A 22,986-nucleotide genomic window follows, 5' to 3' on the forward strand; every position below is an offset into this window, starting at 1 on the left:
CTCAGTCCTGGATGTATCACATTTGAGAAAATGGCCAAAGCATTTATGAAAAATAACTGGTATTTTGAACTATTATATGTTCGCCAGAGTCTACTGCAAATCAGGAATGTCTGGTATCTGTTAAAGATAAAGTAAAAAAGTATCTGTTAAAGATTTATCAGTTGACAGACCACCTAATCTGACTCACTGGATGTATTCTGTTGGGTTAAAGCTGCGGGCATTGTCCTCTCCTTCCTCCATCTTTGCTTCTACATCCCTGATTCGCATAAAGTTGGGACATTGTGTAAAACATAGATAAACCAGAAAATTTGATTTCCTAATCATGTTCAACCTATATTCAATTGAATAGACCACAAAGACAATATAATGAATGTTTATACTGATAAAGTTAATTGATTTTTTGCAAATATTGAAGGTCACAGGCATTCAATGTTGGCTTTTGGCCTTGCCACTTATGTGTAGAGATTTCTCCAGATTCTCTTAATCATTTGACGATATTATGGACAATAGATAATGAAATCCCTAAATTCATGGTGAACATTTGCCCCAGCCTTGCTTGTGAACGACTGAGCCTTTCAGGGATGCCCCTTTTTTATACCCAATCATAACACTTACCTGTTTCAAATTAACCTGATCACCTGTGGAATGATCCAAACAGGTGTTTTTTGAGCATTCCTCAACTTTTCTTTTCTTTTGCTGCCCCTGTTTCAGCTTTTTTGGAATGTGTTGCAGGCATCATATTCAAAATAAGTTAATATTTGCAAAAAAACCCCCAATTTTCATCAGTTTAAACATTGAATATGTTGTCTTTTTAGTGTATTCAATCGAATATAGGTCATTCATCATTGTATACGGTTTCTCTGTCTGGGGGCCACCCAAGACGATTGTGACTGGCTTCAAGAAATCCAAACAAGCCAGAACATTTCTTTTCCCCAGAAAGTTAACTCATGCAGCCAGACTTCTCTCCACTGTTGACATGGCGGTGTGGGGATACTTCGAAGCAATACAAGACCACTCTCCACCGAAACAGCAATGGGCCATTAATAGCTTAGCAACTGTAACTAAGCACAGCAGGTCTGTCAATCAACTTTAAATTTCTCCACATGCCATAGTGGTGCTTTTATCTTCACCAGATGCAAGCCTGGAAGGAGATCATTCATTCAGTCAGTGTGTGGGAAACCGTTTAAAAGTGCTTACACTGAAGCATAACTCTAACGTCACATTTTTGTTGCTTGTCCATGTAGCTTATTGTGCATCTCTGTAGAAAAGATCTGAACAGCGTTATGCATTCTTTTGATACTGCAATATAATAAAGAAGCTAACCAGCTTCAACCTGCAAGAAGAAAATTACGCCACTTTATCATTTCCAGGTCTGCACGGATCATTAGAATACTGACTTGTTTTGCCTGGGACCTGTAAGCACTCGCCTCTTCTCATTACTCCTCACTGAGTTATGTATGTTGCCATCAAACTGCGTTTAGGTCCTTTCTGCAGACATTAAAAACTCAGCAGTTTATGGATTTTTCAACAAACTCATGAGTTAGTCGATTTTGAGTGGTAAATCTGCCAATGTTGTCGTAAAATGCATTATGTGCCATGCTAGAATTGTAAGCTTGACATAGCAACAGTAACTAGGGGGACGGAGTTTAGCAAATGGAAATTTAAAGTTGATTTCTTGATGCAGTTAACAGTTAACTATATCTCCACTCTATCTCTACTGTTGTTTATCTCTTGTAGTCATTTGACCGCTCTTTCATTTGCCGATTACACAGTGCTAAAACTGGGCTGCACTCGACATGAAGAACATTAATATAGCAGTAGACAAATATTTTCTAAGTAAAGATATAGTGGAGTAATAGCATCCTGGGGATGGAAGCTGGTCCGGCTGTGTCTTGTGCACCGGTATCAGAAGCAGAGGGCCGTCCCAAAATGTTGGTATAGGACAAGTTGTGGGACAGTTGTTGAGAACCGTATAGAAGCAACCCCCCCCCCCCCCACACACACACACACACACACCCCCAGTATTTCCAGTATAGCTCCTTTTAGAGACAATATCGTCAGAATTGTGCTTTCAGACAGTTTTCTTTATTTATTACCTCTCTTAATGTTTTTGCCTTCAGGCTGTTGTTAACTCAATACATGGCACTGACTCTTTGAGCCTCACCGCAGCTAATTAGAAACAGAAAGAAGAAAGAATTAGAAAAACGCAGCTCATAATTAACAGCTTTTAAACTTGTGTTCTGTCGTAGGCAAGGTCCCGGTGGAGAGCATTCACACTACATCCCTGTTTATCCTTGATGTCACTGAGTCACTTTTCCTCTACACCTAAGTGAGCATGACTGACACCAGTCATCATCATAATAGTGGAAAAATAACATATTTGTACGTTTGCAGACCTACATAATGCAGAAAATGAAGAGAGAATTTATCTCAAGTTTGACTTTTAATTTAATTTGTGTAATTAATTAAACTATTAACTGTTGTAATAGATGTGGTGCATCGGTTAAAGTATTATGCACAATTTATATTTAGGTTTTGAAATATTTTTCTTCGTAAATGAATGTAGACCATGCTCCGAGGCAAATTAACACCCCTGAAGTTTTTACAGATTCAGAACAAGTCAGGAACAAGAATATCAAACTTCAATTTAGATAGTGTTAATTATGCTAAAATGTACGTGCTAATTGCCTTCCCGTTCTGGCAGAGAGCAGCACAAAAATAAGCTGTGTAGTTTATGCAGGGTTTTTGTCTGACATTACAGCGTTCTGTAATGCAGAAAATGGGTTGTATTAAAAGTGTATGTCAACCTTGACAGTTTAAGACTGCAGAATCTTCCCTGTGGTGTTTTCTGTGTGTCTAAAATGTGTAATGCATTATTGATTAGTGTTCTCAACAAACGATATAGATAAAGTGTTTTTCCAGCAGCATTTATTGGCTCCTCCACAACAAAAATACCAGATAACAGGATCTTTAACTACAAAGTCAGTAGCAACGTAGTCTCCAAAATAAGACGTCAAGTTCACATCTATTCTGCAAATAGACCATACTCGTTTTCCGTAGTATTTATAAGAATGAATTATTTTAAAATGGAGTGACAAATGCTGTGAAATTTGGCAAAAACTTTAAATGAAATACTCCCTACCAGCGGGCTTATCATTTAACACTGACCGTGTACAATTGCACAGTAAATTATGTTTGACCTTCAACAAGAGGGGTGCTGCAGCAGGATCACAGGAATAATTGAATTCTTTCTGGAAGGGATGTTTGACAGCAAATTACAGTTCAGACACACAGCTGGATAAGGGAAGGTTTGCCTGTGAGGGCCACAACTCAAAAGGTGATACAATAAAAATTCTATAAGATATATTGTCCAGATATATGTTAATGCTCTGTGGGTTTATACAAGAGTGACCTCTTTCACATTACCCAAGAAAAGTAATGCACTGTAGTTCATGTTTAATCCACACAGTTATCACAGTAGAAATGATATCTGGAGCAAAGAGAGCAATCAGGCGACACAGTGTAAGGCCGCTAAACTCTGCGTAGGGAGGTGGGCTGGGGTAGTGTGTTGGTCCTAAAACACAGGACTTTCACCTGGGGGGTGGGGGTGAGGGGGGCGACACATCGATGTTTGTGTCCCGGGAGTGTTCATGTCCCAGAAGTACTAAGCCAAACCACAACCTTTTTTCTAATCCTTACCAAGTCCTTTGGATGCCTTACCCGTCACCTTTTCTTTTAAAATATAATCTCAGATTTTTGTAAGATATCATACGGACCTGTTTTCATAGTGTTAAAGACAGCAACATGTTTTGTAAGATATCAACCAACGTGTTGATTGGAAAGTGTTGTCACATTACACATAACCATCTCACCCAAATTTAACAATGACATATGGATTGTTGCAGCTTTCTTAACTAACAAAATTGTGTGACAACATTAACATATTTATATTTCTGTTCATTTTGCGGCTAATTAAATACTTGGTAAAGGTATCTTTTTTATGTTGTGAAACATTTTCTGAAATTAGAGCATAGCTGTGGAACTGAGTGGAAAAGGCATGAATTGGGGTTTGCAGGATGAACTCAGCTTTATTATAATATGTGGTAAAGCCTTGTGGATAAAACACTGGCAGACAGCTGAGAATTCTTGCCATGAGCACTGGTTCCTCTTTCTTTGTAACACAAATTCAGAAAATTAAGCTCATTGGTGTTAATTTAGCGGCTTTAGTTCCTGTGGTGAGATTATGCGTGTTTTTCGTAAACTGCCTGGTCTCCCATGAAGAACACTTATCAGTTTAGTGTTTATCCTCCAGTTCTGTGAAGAAGGCATTTTGAGTCTAGAACAACTGTAGCGGGAAGTGTCTGTGGAACGTGTGACGATATCCATATCATGTATTGTTTAATCAATGTAATGATAAACAAACGTGTATGAAAAGGTGAATTCATAGTTATATAATGTGTTTCAAAGCATATTTCATTCACTACCACTTTCTTTCAGGACAAAGGGCAAAACGAAACACCATGAACATGTTACTTCACATCACACTGACATCAAGGGGAAGTGAACAGCATCAAAAGACATAACAGAGAGTCAAATCACCTCCTTCACACTCGGTGCACAGCAGGCTCTACCATACAACTTCAAACCATCAAGGTCATCGTGAACAGCTACTGTATTAGCAGTTTTCTCAGGATCGCAACAAGTAGGTTTTCATTCCCAGCCATAATTCAATACAAGCTGCAGCCATGTGCTCTGTAATTCATTTTCTATTGATGACAACAAGTCTGTTGCCCTTAAGACGCGCTATATCACCTTGCTTGACAGAAATAACCAGAGTTGATCAAACAGAAGTGACTTGTTCATGTCCCAGCTTTCACATAAAAGAGTCATAGGCAGTTACAGTAGGTGATGGCTGTCTCTATTGCTCTCTCTGCATCTCTCTGTCTCTGAGTGGTTACTCTTATTTGATAGAAATACCCACTTTCAGGCTCAGCAGTGCCAACAGAGATATTGCCAGGTTTTTGCAGGTACAGTTGGCCACCCGGGGGAATCATGCCTTTAGAGTGGCTGAACGCATCGCTCCGCTACTTCTCCGTTTCTCTCAGCTGGATATAAATGGCTCATTCACCTTCCTGAGAGCGTAGGGCACACAGAAAGAGAGAGAGAGAGAGAGAGAGATGGTGGGAGAGCAAGACAGAAAGATACTTTGTCAGCCAGTCAGCCTGTGTGGGGGTACACAAAGAGCTGAAGGAATAGATGGTTGGCAGCCAGCACAAAACCGCCGAAGGGCATACAAAGAAAGGACAGAGGCAATAAAAGGGAAGAATGAATTAATCTGAGAGATGAACTTGCTCTATTAATAGGACAGGTGACCACACTGGTCACTGACAATCAGTGCCTGTAAATCCTTGTCTTTACTATTCAACCTGAGGTGTGCCGTCTCCACCTGCCTCCTTCTCAACAGACAGATGGTCAACAAAACCAATTAACCTTTCTTCTCTCCTCAGCGTCTCACCTGCACCACCATTCACTCCTCCATTCAGGCCTGCTCCTGGGGGGAAGAGGCTGGCACCACCTGAGCTTTTCATCGAGAAAAGACGGCCACCCGACTGGACGGTGAGCATGAATCACAGAGAGGTGAGTCAAGTTGTAGCACGTCCTCCAGAGTTATTGGCACCCTCGAAAATAAGGGGAAGCCAAACAGCCTTGCACAAGAGCCAAAACCTCTAATGAGCAACACTTTTTATAGTGTTGAGTGTAAGAACAGGGAGTCCAAAATCAGATTTGATTTTGCCTGTAGTGCCCTGCAGAATTGGAAAGACACCAATGTCCTCAAAACATAAATGGCCATAACTAATATAAAACAGAGGTGTTGTAATATTTTATGCTAATAATACATATTTCATACATCTGTAAAGACGTCTACAGTAACAGAATATCTGACAGGATTGTTATGGATTCGCCAAATAAACCATGAGGGATAAACAAGAGAAAAATGAGTGGGCATTTTTGTATCTGCAACTGCTCACGAAAAAGGTTTCTCTAGCATAATACAATTTAATTTCAGAAAGATGTTTGATGTTATTATTTGGAAAACTGCACACTTAATTTGTCCTCTTTATTTTCATTTCACTTGCATTCAACATGACGGCTCATAATTTGAATATCGGGGGAGATTGAGACCCCTTATGATGATTACAGTTGTGTCATTATCTTCTCATTTAACAGTTCATGTTGACTTAGATAGCTTGTGCAGGTCTCCAGTAATGTTCACAGATCTGTACACCTTAAGGTCTGTTGAACTAACACTTGAGTTAGTGTTGTTATTTCTGTTTCACGTTACTTCCTAAGTGAGGGTTTCTTTACAATGTACAGTGAGAAGCATTTATCTTAAAAGAAGAAAATAGATGATACAATTAAAGAGATTTATTTTTATTGCTTTTATTGTTGTGCTTATTGCAGTAACCACAAATCAAAGACAGAGGCAAGCAACAAGGATTAAGAGGTGATTTTGGAAGTTAAAAGGAAGAAGCCAGCAGGTTGCATACAGTATAAACACGCACCACCCTTTGTCGGTTTCTTGTGTGTATTTATAAAGAATACTGTAGTTGCTGAAAGAAAACGAATTCAGACTTTACAGCCAGAGGCATCTGATGGGGCAACTCTCTGTTGTAATGCTATGACTTTCCTCTGCAACAGTCTGTGGAAATAATTTAGTGGTCATTGTGAATTATTGAACTAAATCTTTCTGTCTTTCTAGTGGTCCTGCACTTTCGTTGACTGAAATATCTCGACAACTATTCGTTGGATTGTGACAGAATTTAGTTCAGACATTCGTGTCCCTCTCTGGATAAATGTAACTACTTTGATGATCCTCTGACTGAAGATGCTGAACACAGTAAACATTATACCTGGTAACTGTCAGCTTGCTCCAATTAACAATGTGAGCATCATTTAGCTCAGTGCACAGCTGTGCCTAAGTATAGCCTGAAGGAGCTGCTATCATCTTGAGCAAAAATGATATCTTCTGTGCCTGCGAGGGTCTGCTTTATTCTGCCTGGCGTCCTCCTGTTGTCATGTGCCCACATCAGCCCCAAAACAGACCGCACGGACTGTTCGCATAACAGACGCTCCTACTGCGCATTCTCTCGGCATATGCACTGTTATGCACCAGAATTTGGTCCTTGAGACACCTACTATAGCAAGAACAACCCTAGAGGCAGTTTTGAGTATTTTGCTTGGTGTTCATATGCAACTGTACAAGATACAGTCACAAAACTTTAGTCGTAAGTTTATTTGATATAGCACATTTTACAGACTAAGTCACAAAGTGCTTCACATGATAAAATTGTTAAAATAAATCCCAGACAGTAAAAAAAGCAAGCAAAAAATAACTGCAAATAATAAAATAAAAAAATTACAAACATGAGTCAAAAGCAAGTTTAAACAAGTGAGTATTCAACCGATGCTACAGAACAAAAGAGAATAGGAAGGGCTTTCCACAGAGTTGGAGCCACCGCTTCAAAGGCACGGTCACCTTTAGTTTTTAGTCTAGTGCAAGGGAGCAGCAGTAACCCTTTATTCAGAAGAGCTGAGTGACCTATTTGTCTGTGTTGTTCTGTGTCAGAACACCAACTTTAAATTGGATCATGAACTTGATTGGGAGCCAATGTAATGATGATAAAACGGGACTGATGTGAGACGTCCTGCTGGAATTGGTCAACAGTGTTGCAGCAGCATTCTGGACCAGTTGTAGACAGTCCAGGGATCACTTGCTGAGAAGTTGACAGGTGTATAGTTGAATGAAGGCCAAGTCCAAAGATGGGTGTAGACTTAGCAAAGGTGCTGGAAGTAGGGGGGTAGGAAGTAGGTAAGTGGTGAGTTATTACCCCACCACTTTACTGTGCGTTTGTATTTTCACGTCTTAGTATCTCTGTGTTATATTTTTCCTCTATTTTCAAGGTCACCAAGGCTTTCAATAGGCCATGGGATTTCCTTCTACTACCCGATAAATGCAAGTGTAAATGCATGTTAATATGGTTGTTGGTAGGGAAAAGGTTGGTCATGAGCACGAGGTATTTTTCCTGGTTAATTGGTGCTGAGACATTACAAGACAGTCAGACAACAGAAGAATGACATAACAAATGTCGGACAGGTGCAGTAGTGTTCCTGACATTTGAGAATTGAAAATCTTCCCTAATGAAATGTCATGGCATGTTTGAGCCCTGTCTGTGTGTGTGTTTGTGCAGTACAGAGCTCTCTGTCTCTTTGTTCTTCCGCTGTCTCCCTCTGTGCTGAGATGAAGAGACCGACATGAATGCTGACGACTGGCACAGGTGTGTAATTGAGAAAGGAGAAACATCATCAGCTGTGTGTGTGTGTGTGTGTGTGTGTGTGTGTGTGTGTGTGTGTGTGTGTGTGTGTGTGTGTGTGTGTGTGTGTGTGTGTGTGTGTGTGTGTGTGTGTGTGTGTGTGTGTGTGTGTGTGTGTGTGTGTGTGTGTGTGTGTGTGTGTGTGTGTGTGTGTGTGTGTGTGTGTGTGTGTGTGTGTGTGTGTGTGTTTGTTGCTCAGACATACTCACACCTACACAAAAGCGGTGAGTTGTGTGTTTAATATGAGCTTGAGCCCATTTCAAATGATTGAAATGTTTCCACAGTGAAACACAGAGATTGACATCTCAATCTTCTTTTTTTCCCCTCCCTATTTCGGAGCTATTTTTTCCACGACTGAGGTCCCAGGCTTCAAAGCCCTTTACATACAGTTTGAAAATACAGTATAAAAAAAGTACTAATAGCTTTGTATCCCTGGGCAATTTAAAATTAAATTACTTCTCCAAAGAAATGATGAAACAAACACACTGGTATTGTCAAAGAAGAGTCAAAGTGTGCAAGACACACATTGATATGTGACACTAATAAATCATGAATAGTGATTGAAAATGTGCCTGACTGTGACAAACAACTTCCAGGCTAAGAATATTGATTTTCTATTACCACAAAGATGAGATGAAACCTTGTAGATGGTGTTTTAAAGGACAGTAAATAATACTCAGATGTTGACAATGTATGTCTGTTAACAAGTCAAGAGTAAAACCGACCTAATGCTGATTGATATTTTGATGACTGTCACCTGTCAGAGTACTCTCTCACTCATCCAGTGCCTGCTGGATGCCTGTTATCCCCTTGACCAAGAAGGGTGGTGTAGAAATTGGATCAGTGGACTATTGCATTACACATTGCCAGTCAGTCCTGAAATTTGACCTTTTGACCGTAACTGCTGATGATATTGACCTGCAATAATGACAAACATCGGTCTTCTCAAAATCCAATCTGTGGTGTCTGCAATAACACACATGCACATAGATAATGTATTATGAAATCAGGAGCAGAATTTCACACTTCTTCAGATTTAATTATGCTTTTTTATTTGATTTAATTTTGTAAAACTGTATTATTATGCAGCAAATATTAATTAAGATGGGGGCAAGTATAAACCATTTTCATGTAATTTAACTCCTCCAAGGCTGATTTCCGACACAACATAACGTGGAAGTTTAGCTTTTGATCAGCAAATCAAATTTTCCATCTGCCTGTAATACAGCTGTTTGTGCTATAATACAATTGTTTCTGCTAATGTCTTGTATGTGTTGCAACATATCTGCAAAATAGTCTTCTTGCAGATGACACTGTAATGTACTTCTCGAAAATTTCACTCTATCTTTTGGTCTGTTCTCTCTTCAATAGTTGTAAATATGTTGTTTTTTTTTATGCTAAACAATATGGCAGTTTGTTTCTAGTCCTCATAATCCTGTGAATATTCTCATTCGTCCAGGTCATCGTTATCCTCAAAGTAATATCAGTCAAAAGCAACTGGACTTGGTTATTTGTCCAGGAAGACTTTTCACCTCTCATCCAAGAGGCTTCATCAGTTCATGTACGCATAAACAGAGGAGGAGGTCTGAGACACCACTTATCTCCAATTTACAAGGCGGCCCTTTCATCCCTTCCCAGGAGATCCAACAATCTAACCTCAAAGAACAACTGTTCACAAAGGGCCTCCTGTGACTCCAACGACTGTCTTTAAGACATAATAGAGCACTAACGAAGTCGAAACCAACTTCCCACCACCAACAACTGCCACGACGGTCGTTGGCACTTGGAGCACAAAGGGTGTCAGTGACATCATCGGCCTTGTGAGAGGTTAAATACCTGGATCTCCACACCAGTTAGTTGGTCCAGTCCCATCCTGGTCCTGGTCAGATGCGTACATGAACTGATGAAGCCTCTTGGATGAGAGATGAAACGTCTTCCTAGACAAATAATCAAGTCCAGTTGCTTTTGACTGAAATTGCTTTGAGGAGTCCTCATAATAGACAGAGAGTCAGTTTCAGACAATATGCTAATTATTTCGGCAATTAAATAGAATACTTCTGCCTTTTCTTAATGTCTTTCTGTTGATGCACCACACATATCTGGATTTGAGAAACTGGATTTGTTCCCTGGTCTTCCATAAAGAGCTGCCCAAGTACAGTAGCCTGACTGTCCTGGGGGAAAACACTTAACCTCCAGCTGCTTCCAAGGAGCAGGCAGTTCAATGCTCTAAATGCACTTGGAATCTGTCTGGGGTGAATATCTCCACCATGGCACAGTTATAAAAATGCTCACTCTTCGTCAAACCTTTCTGCGGTAGATTACCTAATGAGTAAACTGATAAAATCCCACTTAAGATCCACTCCCAGTGATGTGCAGCAAGTTCTTTCATTCATGACATCTACAACTCTTTTTCATCCACATTTCATATTGAAATTGCTATTTGGGCATAAACCCTTTCAGACAGATTGATGATGAGAAATTAATTTTGTGTGGAATGTTGCAATAAATGGTCCATTTCTCCCTCTCTGATGAATTAATGTTTATTTTTGTCCCTTAGAAAGAGGTGTGGGTGCAGCTGTGAGTAGATGGATGTTATACAGGCATTGTCAGTGTTTTTATGCTGCGTTTGTGTTCAGCAAAATGAAACATTTCTTTATCGGTGATCAACAGCTGCTGACAACTATTTGGTGTCAGACCACAGGCACGCACAAACACACACAAGAACACACAGGCAGGCATGCCAAATGACTGAACACATCAATTCTGTCACACACTTGAAAAACACATCTCTCAGTCTCACACACAGGTACCCACCATTATCAGACACTGTGTCACAGTTGCTGTGCAGGGAGAGAAAGAGAAATCATTTGATAGAGTTTCAGACAATGTGCAGTGTCTGCCTCTCCATTCTTTTTCCATTACGAGCAATATGCTCGCTCAACCTTGGCAGCAGCCAACAGCTTCTCTTTGGCAGACCTGCATCTAGGAGCAGGACGGCCTATCTCCTCTCTCTTCTCCGGCTTCCAGGAATAGCTTGATTGATGCGTGCGTGTGTGCGAGTCTGCACGAGTCTTCATATGTGTGCATCAGTAAAAGTGAAACAGAAAGAACAAAAGTGTTGTTTGGTACATCTGCCAGAGAGATTTTCTTGTTTGTCTATTAGTTGGCAAGATATCTCAGAAACCACATAACATGGTGTAGTCACATGCTTCACTGGCGTTTGGTAAAAAGTTCAGCTATGTGTAGCTACTGTAACAAGTGATTAGTTTTTGCTACGGATAGCACCAACAAGTGGTCATATGTCAAATCTAACATTTTTGCCCTCATATGTTGAGGCATATGAGTACAATTATTTTCCCCCTGGAGTTTCCCTTTCACTTTTCATTGTAGGCCAACACATATTGGTTGCTGTAGGGTGTGCACAAAAAACACCCTCTGCAAACCATCATTCCCACAGGTTTCCACTCTATTTTCAGTTAGACATAACAAGATTACACATGCTGCAACCTGCATCACTACATAAACTCACTATCTTCGCACACCAACAGAGATGAGTAATAACGTGTACTAGAAGCTGTCAGTAACACGTGGGGATTTTGACCTCTAGTAATGCTGTGGACTGGAGCAGTTTTTTTTACGAGTTGGTCACCATTTTATCTTGTGCACACACACAAGGGTAAACATGACCCGGTACATATCTGATCTACAGGTGGCGGTAATGCACCAAGATATTTTGTGAGAAGTCAAGAATACATGCATTGCGTTTTAGTGAGTAACCCTGAATGTGGATATTATTGGTTTGTTTACAACAAAACTCCACCTTTAACATGGTTCATCATGGTTGAAAACTGGTACTTGTACCCATTTAAAAGAGCCAATACTTTAAAGGATATAGAACATTAAAGTCATTAAATCATGTTTCTCTTTATTATTATTATTATTAATAACAACAATAATAATAGATCAGTTTAATATAACGCTTTTTTTAGTACTCAAAGATGCTTACCTATAGCTAGTGTAAAATCTGTCTAAATCAGCTTCAAGTGTTATCACTTCATCTCCTCATCCAGCTGCTGTTTTATTAATAGCTGATGGGAATTTGCGGCTTTACCTTAAACGATGTCTGTCTCCTGCAGCCATTTTAAGGTTTCTTTGCCAAATTTAGTGCATAGAATTATTTACACTACCTGTTTAGATAATCTACCATAAACTCTGAAATGATTGTTCAATTTCAGTTTAATTCAGATGACACTTGCACATAGTCATGGCGAGCGTTCCTGCAAATTTCCACTTTTCCCCTTATTTGTGGCACAATAGCAACTTAATTAATTAAAAAGTCCTTAACCCAGTGGTCATCAGTCGTACTCACTTGACCTTTGCAGAATTCATTCTTAATAGTACAGGCATAATTGTCATTATGTGCACTTAGAGGTAGAATTTAATATATTAGTTTACTTGTAATCATGATTTGGGTTTTGAATAGCATTATTTTACTACACTTAAGTACTCTTCTTTGATAGATGTCTTCTGTATTTGGTGAGCCTGTTTTTGATTAAGTCACGTTTTTCAAGTGTGTCCAAACTTTTGGCTGCTATTGTTGCTCAGAATCTTCTTTTGTAATTATTATTACACATTTAGAGATGTGTGCACCCATGGTGAATGTGTTTAAGCTCTGCTTCCTAGATCATCAGGTGTATTTCTGTCTCTGTGCATCTGTGTGCTTCTCTGAGAGCTAAAACATGTATCTGTGTATGAAGAGGAGGCGACAGAGGTCTCTTTGCTATTGTGACTATTTTTGCCTCTGTATGAACTTGTATGTCTGTCTGAGAGAAAGAGACTATCTATAAATATAAAATGGGTGTATGTGTCTTTTATCATCATAAAGCTGTTGCTTGTATTCCAGTCTTTATGAATATTTGTGTGAAAAGGGAAGTGATGTGGAGACCTAGACAAGAGGTATGTAGTGCGTGGAAACATGCGTTAGTGTGCTATCTCAACATTTCCACAATGAAATCCCTGCAGGCAGAAGAAGAGATGGATCCAGAGTAAAGAGAGTGCGAACCAATATATCCAACCTGAACAGTGTGAAGGAAAATCTATACTTCCTGAATGGACAAATCCAACTAGCCAGAAGTTTTTTTTTGTACCTGAAATCTGTCCCCTCTGGCAGCAGGTGAAGCTTTACCTCTAAGCGTCCCTCTTTTGCTATCAGACACCCTAGTGAAGATGCTGCATATGAGTCACAACACGCTTCATTTGCCTTGCTCAAATAAGACACCTGCTGTCTGAACACGGGTGATATCTGAGCTGTCAAAGTCTTTACTGGCAGGAAAACTGTCAGGAAATTTTACTCATGTTAAACCTTTACTCATACAATTGAATTTTATTTTACTTGAAATTATAATTAGTGTTTTGAATTGCATTGTTTTACTATACTGTACTCTAGATGGATGTCTTCTGTATTTGGTGAGCCTGTTATTGATTAAAGTAATATTTTTCAAGTTTGGACACGCTTCCCCATTCAAATGACTGGGTAAGTGTATCCAAACTTTTGACTGGTGGTGTACATGTTGCTTTAAGCAAATTTTGTTTTCATCTTTATACACCTCAAATGAATCTCTCCATCTGTCAATCTCAAATATTACATGAACACCTCTCGTCGCTCCTGAGAAGGCGCAAAGTACTTACCCAAAGTTTATTGTAGGCTCGCTGAATCAATAAGCTGACTGAACTCTTCCTGGGGAGTTTAAAGTAAGTCCCACCATGCCAATAAATCCTCTGGGAAATGGAAAAACATCCTACAGGATATCAACAAAAACACAATAAATCCATTCTTCCATCTAGAAAAAGTCAAGATGGAAAGATCTTAGTTTAAATTACCAGACCATTATAAGTAAGAGTTCTTGTTCTGCTCCACCGAAGATGAAATATCATCTCATCTACACAACTAAAAACAAAATCCACAGCAATACAGCGATGCAAATTTAAACTTCTTTCACCAGTTATTTGAAGATCTACCAGACACTGTTTGTTTTTTTAAATAAGTTTTTACTTTCATTTGACACTTTAGAGCGTGTGTCTCCAGTTACTTCAGGTGTAAACCATGTGAAGACAACACAATTTGTTTTTATAAAGTCTCACTTTTATTGTGAAACAGAATGCGTGATAATAAATTCACAACATAACATCACATCAAAAGGTAAATTAATGCAGTTTTCCTCACTTAATAAAGATCATTTTGTTTATAAGAGGGAGATAAAACACTGTCAGGTGTCAGTCATTCTTTTGAATCTGTGGTCCTGTAAAAGATTTCAATCCTAGATGTTGGTGAATAAAAACAGAGACCGACACAGTTCCAGTAATGGCAGCAATGTGTTAATTGCTTTGGGAGGCTCCAGCAGTAGTTGTGATGTTCCTTTGGTTGAGTGCAACAGGCTTTTAGTTAACATGAAACTGCTCTCTTTTAGCTTTTACACATGGTTCTCTGGGAAGAGTTAATGTTGTTCACCTGCTCAGATATCTTTTTCCCTATGTCATGTTTTCGTGAGGGTGAATTTTGAGTCTTCTGTAGAATATGAGACATGTTGTCTGACTGCACACTACCAATATATGTTTTTATTTTATCTGTGCACACACAAGATTGCATTAAATTCAGATCATAAAAAAATAAGAGAGGTCCAGAAGCCAGGCTTCCCAACATTTCAAAGAGAAAAAAAAAATCCAACAAAGAACAAGAAGCAAACAAAATTAGCAGAAAAACCAACCAATTAGTAGCCCACAATTCAATAGTACATACATGAACAATACAGGGGTAAAATAAGGATATATATGTATATATATATATATATATATATATATGTATATACATACATATATATATGTATATATATGTGTATATATATACATAGATATGTATATCTATGTATATATGTGTATATATATATATATATATATATATATATATATACACATATATATACATAGATATGTATATCTATGTATATATATGTGTATATATATATATATATATATATATATATATATATATATATATACACATAGACACAAATGAACGTACCATAAATGCAGAGCAGCATGATTTTGATCAACTTCTCCTCTTTACAGGCAGATATGGCTGCAGAGTAAACACAGGCTTCACAGAGACCGAAACAGAAACTTCTCTAGTGAACTGACGGTTTCCTGTGTCAACTTTTCTTTTTTTCAGAGTAGAAAGAGACATAGATGTGGTGATTTAACCACAGAAACGGACAAACAGAGCGGAGCTTAGCGAGCTGTTGCCAAGAGGATTCAGAAACCCACGAAGAAGAGCGTAGCGGGAGCGTAGCGGGAGCGTACGTAGCGTTGTGGCCGTGTGCTTACAGGGAGAGCGTAGAGCAAGTCTCCCAACGCGCCGGGACTTGACGCGTTGAGACGTAGCGCTGAGATAGACACGAGAGAAGACAGCGGTCATGAAGACCTACGCTACGTTGCACCTCATAAACCGAACGGTACACACATGACACGGGACATATGTACCGAACGGGACGGATTTTTTCGGTAAACCGTACAACCCCTAATATATATATATATATATATATATAATATATATACAATGCACAGTAAGTTGTATGTAATCCACTCATTAACTACTGTAGAAACTCTGCCCAGAACACAGAAGGAAACCAGGCAACTCCTCCAAACAGGTGGTATGCTAAAAATGATCTACTTTAGGTAATACATTGACTATCCCCACTTCAAAATTACCAAACTATCCCTTTAATAACTTGAAGACATTCATCTGACACACTGCTGTGTAATAGATTGGGATTTGATGTGCACACTTTTCGCCTTATATGCTTCATGGGTGTCAAACTGATCCAGTAAAGGGCCACTGTGGCTGCAGGTTTTCATTCAGACCAATCAAAAACACACCTGGTCCAACAAATCAACTGTGTGAAGACAGTTCAAGTGATTAAGTCGAGTCAGGTGTGTTCTTGCTTGGTTGGAATGAAAACCTGCAGCCACAAGGCCCTTTACTGGATCAGTTTGACACCCATGCATTGTTATAGGCTCACTGAAAAGTCACACACTGACCAGACACATTAGCACATAGTGTGTTTAAATTGGGCAGATAAGATGCATAAAGGGTGAGTGGAGGGAGAGAAAAAACATGTTTTTGTGAACCCTGCTGCCTTCAGACATGGTATTCCTTTAACCTACACAGCCATCAGAGGCTGTATGATGCTACAGATGACTGCTCATAAATTCTTCAGAGGACACAATCCATACACTGACCTTTCCCTTTTTCCCCTTTTCCCTGGTTCCCACCTTTCTTCCCGTCTGTGTCGCCCCCTCACGCTCACTCTGCTTCAGTCTCTCATTAATTCTCCAGTTTTATCAAGCTGACACACACACACACACACACGCGCACACGCACCTTACGCCTACTCCTGCCATTTTCACTTTTGTTTCTGATTCTTGCCCCATTTCAGTCCCTCACTGTTGCTGCAGTGCTCTGAAGGGCCAATGTGACTGACATTCAGCTATGGTGGTCATCATAACAACTTTTTGTCTCAAGTGACCTCTGAAGAATAAAAGGCTCAAGCTGTCCATCCAGTCCCTCTCATCCCCTCTCTGACTCTCTACGGGGCCAATTTAGCTTCTCACCACTAGACTCACCACAACTGTGTGGCAGGCAGCTGGAGTCAAGGGGGGTGGTTGGGGGGGTGAAAGATGATCATTACCACCCAAGCTGCAAAATCAGAGCTGACCACATATTTTACCTGCTGTTACAAACCTAATTGAAGCTGAAGCCTCAGAGCTGCTTTCACAGTTTCACAGAGGCTGAACTTCAGCTCTATCTTTGGAATGAATTCTTTCACACCAAATCCTCAAAATGGGCAGTGTCAGTGACCAAATTGGACCTCCCTTCACTGCACTAAAAATAGCTAAGCTGTGATATAGAGTATGTTAATTCCTTTTTAAAATGTACTTTGTACTCTGAAAGCCTGTGCATATATACTGTATAGGCCTTATTTTGTACCAAACTGAATAAAACTCCCAAAACAAACACAGATCAATTAATTTGAGCCAACACTGAACTGAAGACAGTGCAGTTTAACATTACAGCTTCACAGTTTACCTTGATTGCTTTACAGCCTCTGTCAGCTCTGAAAGGACTTTTTCAAAACAGAGACACTCTGTCCAAAACAGCACATTTTGTTGCCAAAAGGCTCTTACCCCATCAAGACATTTAAAACAAGCACATTTCAAGCAACACGACTTGTGGCCAATCAATCATTACACAATTGACTTCAATATACAAAATACAGCCATCAATTTGAACTGATGCATCCTTGCTTGTATTCTGTTACATGCCTGTTTGCATGGAAAAAAAATGACTCACTCACTCACACTCATCTTCAGGATTGCCTATCCGGGATTGGGTCGTGGGGGCAGCAGCTCTAGCAGGGGATCCCAAACTTCCCTTTCCCGAGCCACATTAACCAGCTCTAACTCGGGGATCCCAAGGCGTTCCCAGGCCAGTGTGGAGATCTAATCTCTCCACCTGGTCCTGGGTCTTCCCGAGGTCTCCTCCAAGCTGGATGCAAAGGAGCAGCGGCTCTACTCTGAGTTTCTCACAGATGGCTGAACTTCTCACCCTCTCTCTAAGGGAGACTACAGCCACCCTTCTGAGAAAACCCATTTCAGCTGCTTTTACCCGGGACCTTGTTCTTTCAGTCTTGACCCAGCTTTCATGACTCTAGGTGAGGGTAGGAATGGAGAGCGACCGGTAGAACAAGAAAAATCTGAAAAATAAGAGACCCCATGAGAAAGTATGTATGCATTTGCAAGGGATCACTTCAGTTGTTCTTCGGAGGGAATGATGAGGACAATGTGCATCCTAGTTTCATCAATCAGGAAAAAGCAATTGAGAAAAACAAGAATGATGATGCAATTGCTTATTGACGTAATTTAGCAACAGTTATGCAATCTTACAGTACGAGGAACCTGATATTTTAATGCCCCTTAATACAGTGGGGATTTTTATGGCTCAAATGTTTTTACTTCATTCAAAATGCAATAATGATACAGGATGACGTCATCAAATGGTCCTTGTGACTTCTACTTCTCAATGTTTCAGGTTATTTTTTAAACAGCAACGTCATTACTTACTTAACTAGAAACTTTGATGAGAAACAGTTCATTTTTGATGCAATAGCATCCTGTGTTCTATGCAGTTTTTCTCATTCCAGCCATGTTACATTTGTCTTTCAGTGTTCCTATGTACTATGTACCCATAGTATCTAACTGGCTGTATTGAGATTAAAATATTTCCGAAGAGTAATTTACAGATAATAATCTGCTCATCGGTATTTTAGAAAGTTAAGTTCACATGTACAACAACCAACGATCACTGGGTCAAACATCAAATTAGCATGTTGCTAACTGAGTCATCCGTTTCTCTCAGTCTTTATCTGTTAGAGAATCTGTCACTCGCTCAGTGTTTACAAGCATACACACGCACACGCACACACAATCACACACAATGTGTGCATTTAAAAGATTTAAGCATAATATCTGGGTGCTTGTGAGAGTGCAGCAGGTTGACAGACACAAAGAAAAACTGAGAAACACTGCAAGAGGGATAAAGGAAAAAAAGAGTTGAGAAAAGTAAGAGGTGAAAATGGTTTATGTGCAGGGTGAAGGTGGATAATAACCACATTCTTATCTCTGCCCCCAGTGTCGTGAAACCCCAGCCTCGAAAAAGAACAGGCAACAAGCTGCTATGGCCTGCTTGTGACTGAGGAAAATTTACGACCACTGTCTCCAGGATTGCGTTTACACAGGTCACAGCACTCTGTAACTTTCACAATCTCTATCCCATGGATTGTCAACACAGGCTCAGTTGGCCACACACACAGACATACAAACATAATCTCTCATGCACTCACAAGCATACAGAGACAAAGATCCTCGCTCGCTTCTTGACTGTGATGTATATATATATATATATATATATATATATATATATATGGTGCTATCAACCATCAGCTACTCTGATTTGAAAAAAAAAAGTTTGTTTAAAGGGGGGCAAACAGACAAACACTATCATATGATAAGTTCAAAACACACAAGATGACATGATCCCATGATAGTGAAGGTTTTCGTTGCCACCGTACTCTACGGGGGAATTGTTGGCTCTATGTAAATCATAAATAAGTCATAGAGTGTGGTCTATACCTACTCTGTAGTGTCCTGAGATAACTTTTGTTAGGATTTGGCACTATTAATAAAATTGAATTAAATTGAATTGAATCCCAAAATATACACAATTTCAAGCATTCTCATAGTCCTATATTGATATTTAACTTAACTGTATGGTGTAGTGAATATGAAGTGTAACTACATTATGAAATGTGTAATTATAAAACAGACACCATTTAAATTTCTGGATTAAAGATGTATTTCAGTACGTTATCAATTATGCATAATCTCACTACTAAAACTGGAAATATGGGCCATTTATCAAAGTTAAAGGGATAACACCTCCAGTTGTACAAAAAAGCCTCTTGGAGCAATGTTGTTACTACTTTTCGCCATAAAACAGGAAGTAACTAACTAAGTAACTTGAGCATACATTGACCAATCTGCCCCCAATGCAAATTCTCATGCAAGAGAGTCCTACCATAGAGCATTATTTTGCACATAATAGTAATGTTGGTAAATATGGAGAAATTTCTTCCTTCCTAGCAAAAGTTACAAGGACACACATTCTTTCAGGCTGTATTATCTGACATTTTCAGTCTGTTACAAAATGGATCTCCTCTCTCAAACACACAGATTATGTCCTACTATTGAGTGTTTCATTTTGCACATATTCCAGATCATAACTAGTAGGGATGAGCGAGTACAGCATTATATGTATCTGTATCTGTTAACAATATCAATGATCTGTATCTGTAACCGTTCTCGTAACGGGCAGGGTTTAACCCGGAAGTGGGTGGAGTTATCTTGAAATGGGTGGGGCTTTAACAGGTGTTTTATTTTAAGCATGCATTTATTGCTGATTACAAAACTATTTATGGGGTGGCCGGTGGCTGAGTGGTTAGAGCATTCACCCCATGTAAAGAGGCTGAAGGTCCTCGAGGCAGCGGCCGCAGGTTCGACTGTGACCTGCTTTGACCCTTTGCTGCATGTCTCCCCCCCTCTCTCACCCCATTTCCTGTCTGTCCTTTAGAATAAAGGCTTGAAAAACTGCCAAAAAGAAAAAAAAGAAAACTATTTACAAATGTTAATGGAAAAGATTCATGAACCGGAGGGAGAGACAGAGAGCTGTTCTGTGTGTGAGTGAGCAGAGCAGAGGGGCGCTGTGACAAGCCTATCACAGAACGCAGACACAGTCAGCTACTCAATGAGGATTTTCATTCAATCCGAGCACAGATATTGACTCGTAATACTCGTATAATATTCCTACTTGGCATAAGTGCTTTTTCCGTACCGTATACTTGTTTCATCCAGCTCATCTCTAATCTCTAATAACTAGTGACGTTGGTAAAAATTGAGAAGTTCTTCTTTCCTCTTTTGGCAGTTGTGCGGACCTGTTCATCACTGCTTGAAGCTTTAATTTTGTATGTAGTCCAAGTATTTATTACTGTAGGAATCATGTCCGAAGCAAAGGAGGAAATCAGGTGACGTAGTATAAGAGGACTGGGTTGGGGTGGTGGATGGGTCCCAAAACACATCACGTTCACCTGAGGGACTGGTCTTTGTCTCATGTCCCAGAAGTACTAAGCTAAACCACAACCTTCGTCGTTTTGATGCCTAACCCTAACCGTCACCTTTTGTTGCCTAAACTTAACCAGTCATTTAACGGTAGTTTTGTTGCCTAAACTTATCCATCGCAGTCCACCTGTTTGCTGTTAAATAAAATGTCATATTATGTAACACTGTTCATATGATATATATGAATGTATTGATGAAAACACCTTGAACCATAAGCACAACTGGACAGCACATACAGTACATATTCAACATAATATAAAGCTTATAATGAGGAAAATGAGGAGGTGAATTGGAGTGCTACTCTCGATTCAATATTTTAGATTCAGTAGTATTTTTTTGTGATATTTCACCTTATTCCTCTCCTGAAGAATAAATGTCACCAGCTATGGCTCACCAGGATACCCAGCTTGTAGAGGTCCAGATATTTTTAAACCTTACCAATGGCTTTCTCCTCATCCGTTGTGACAGGTACAAGACCACAGGAGAAAACATGCTATCACCTGACAAGAGAAGAATCCAAGGTACAGTATGAGCCAAGCAGGAGACAGAAACACAGTCTTGTAGGTCCACACTGGTATTGTCACATTTTCTGCTGAAAATAATTAGGATGACTGTTTTGATGTGTGATACATTACAAGTATGTATCACACCCTAGACCAGACTGAACTGAATATAATTCCCCAAAACAAATGCTGGAGCTTTGTCTGGACAATATGATGAATAAATAACACACAGACACACAGACACACAGACACACACACGCACACACACACACACACACACACACACACACACAGACACACAGACACACAGACACACAGACACACAGACACACACACACACGCACACACACACACACTCCAATGATTATACATTGGGAAGGAAGGTATTCACAGCAAGATCAGTTCGGCTCTTTATTGTCCCTCGAAGGGAAATTTGATTTGCAGTAGAGGGCAAAGCACAAACACAACATACATGGGGAATTAATCACAACAGAAAACAACCAAATAAAAAAAGATGTATTTGTTCATTAAAAGTATCTAAGCATTCAAAGGGAAGCCATGATAAAGTGCTGCTGAGCAGTGCAGTCAAGGTATGGTGCAAATTAAGCAAATTAATTGCACTTGGAAGAAAGGGAAATATAAACCTATGCTTTTTACCCCTTGGTAAACTGTATCTCCATCCAGAAGGAAGAAGAACATATTCAAGAGTTGACTAAGATCAACTGTGCCTTCTGCAAAACCTGACTGTGATAGATAGCTGCTAAAGAAAGCTGCTGCAGGCTAATTATTTTGCTGGCCACTGTAGCTATGTTGAACGGAACATTTTTTTGTTTGGCACTGTAAGGTTCCCATACGAAGAAGGTTAAAGGTATAACATGTAGAAAGTGTTGGTCACAGCATTCAAAGTCGGCCCCTTCTCTCCAACCCGCCTCAATGGCCAAAGAGAGATAAACACACACTGCCCTCTGTGTCAGTATGCAACTCTGAGGGGGAGGGGTGTGACAAAGCAGCAGGTATCAGATGGCTGTTCACCCGGCACACTCTTATTGGTTGTGGTTAACACATACCTGGGGTCAAAGCCATTTTGCAGACCCCAAGAAGTGTCTCTGTCCATCTCAAAACAAGTAAAGAGAAAATACAGGCAGAGGGCAGACTCCATCATTCACTTCTTGTGGGTCATAAGTGCTGACTGAGAGGGATTTCTTTTTTATTAGGTTAGAAATTGTACAATACTACACATTCTACCTTCTTTTTAAAAAAAAATAACCATCAAAAGTATTTAGTCTGTACAGACAGTAACGTCTCTGCAGACCCTTTGTGGCAGA

The sequence above is a fragment of the Echiichthys vipera genome (genome assembly GCF_963691815.1).
Source record: "Echiichthys vipera genome assembly, chromosome: 14".
Lineage (NCBI taxonomy): Eukaryota > Metazoa > Chordata > Actinopteri > Perciformes > Trachinidae > Echiichthys > Echiichthys vipera.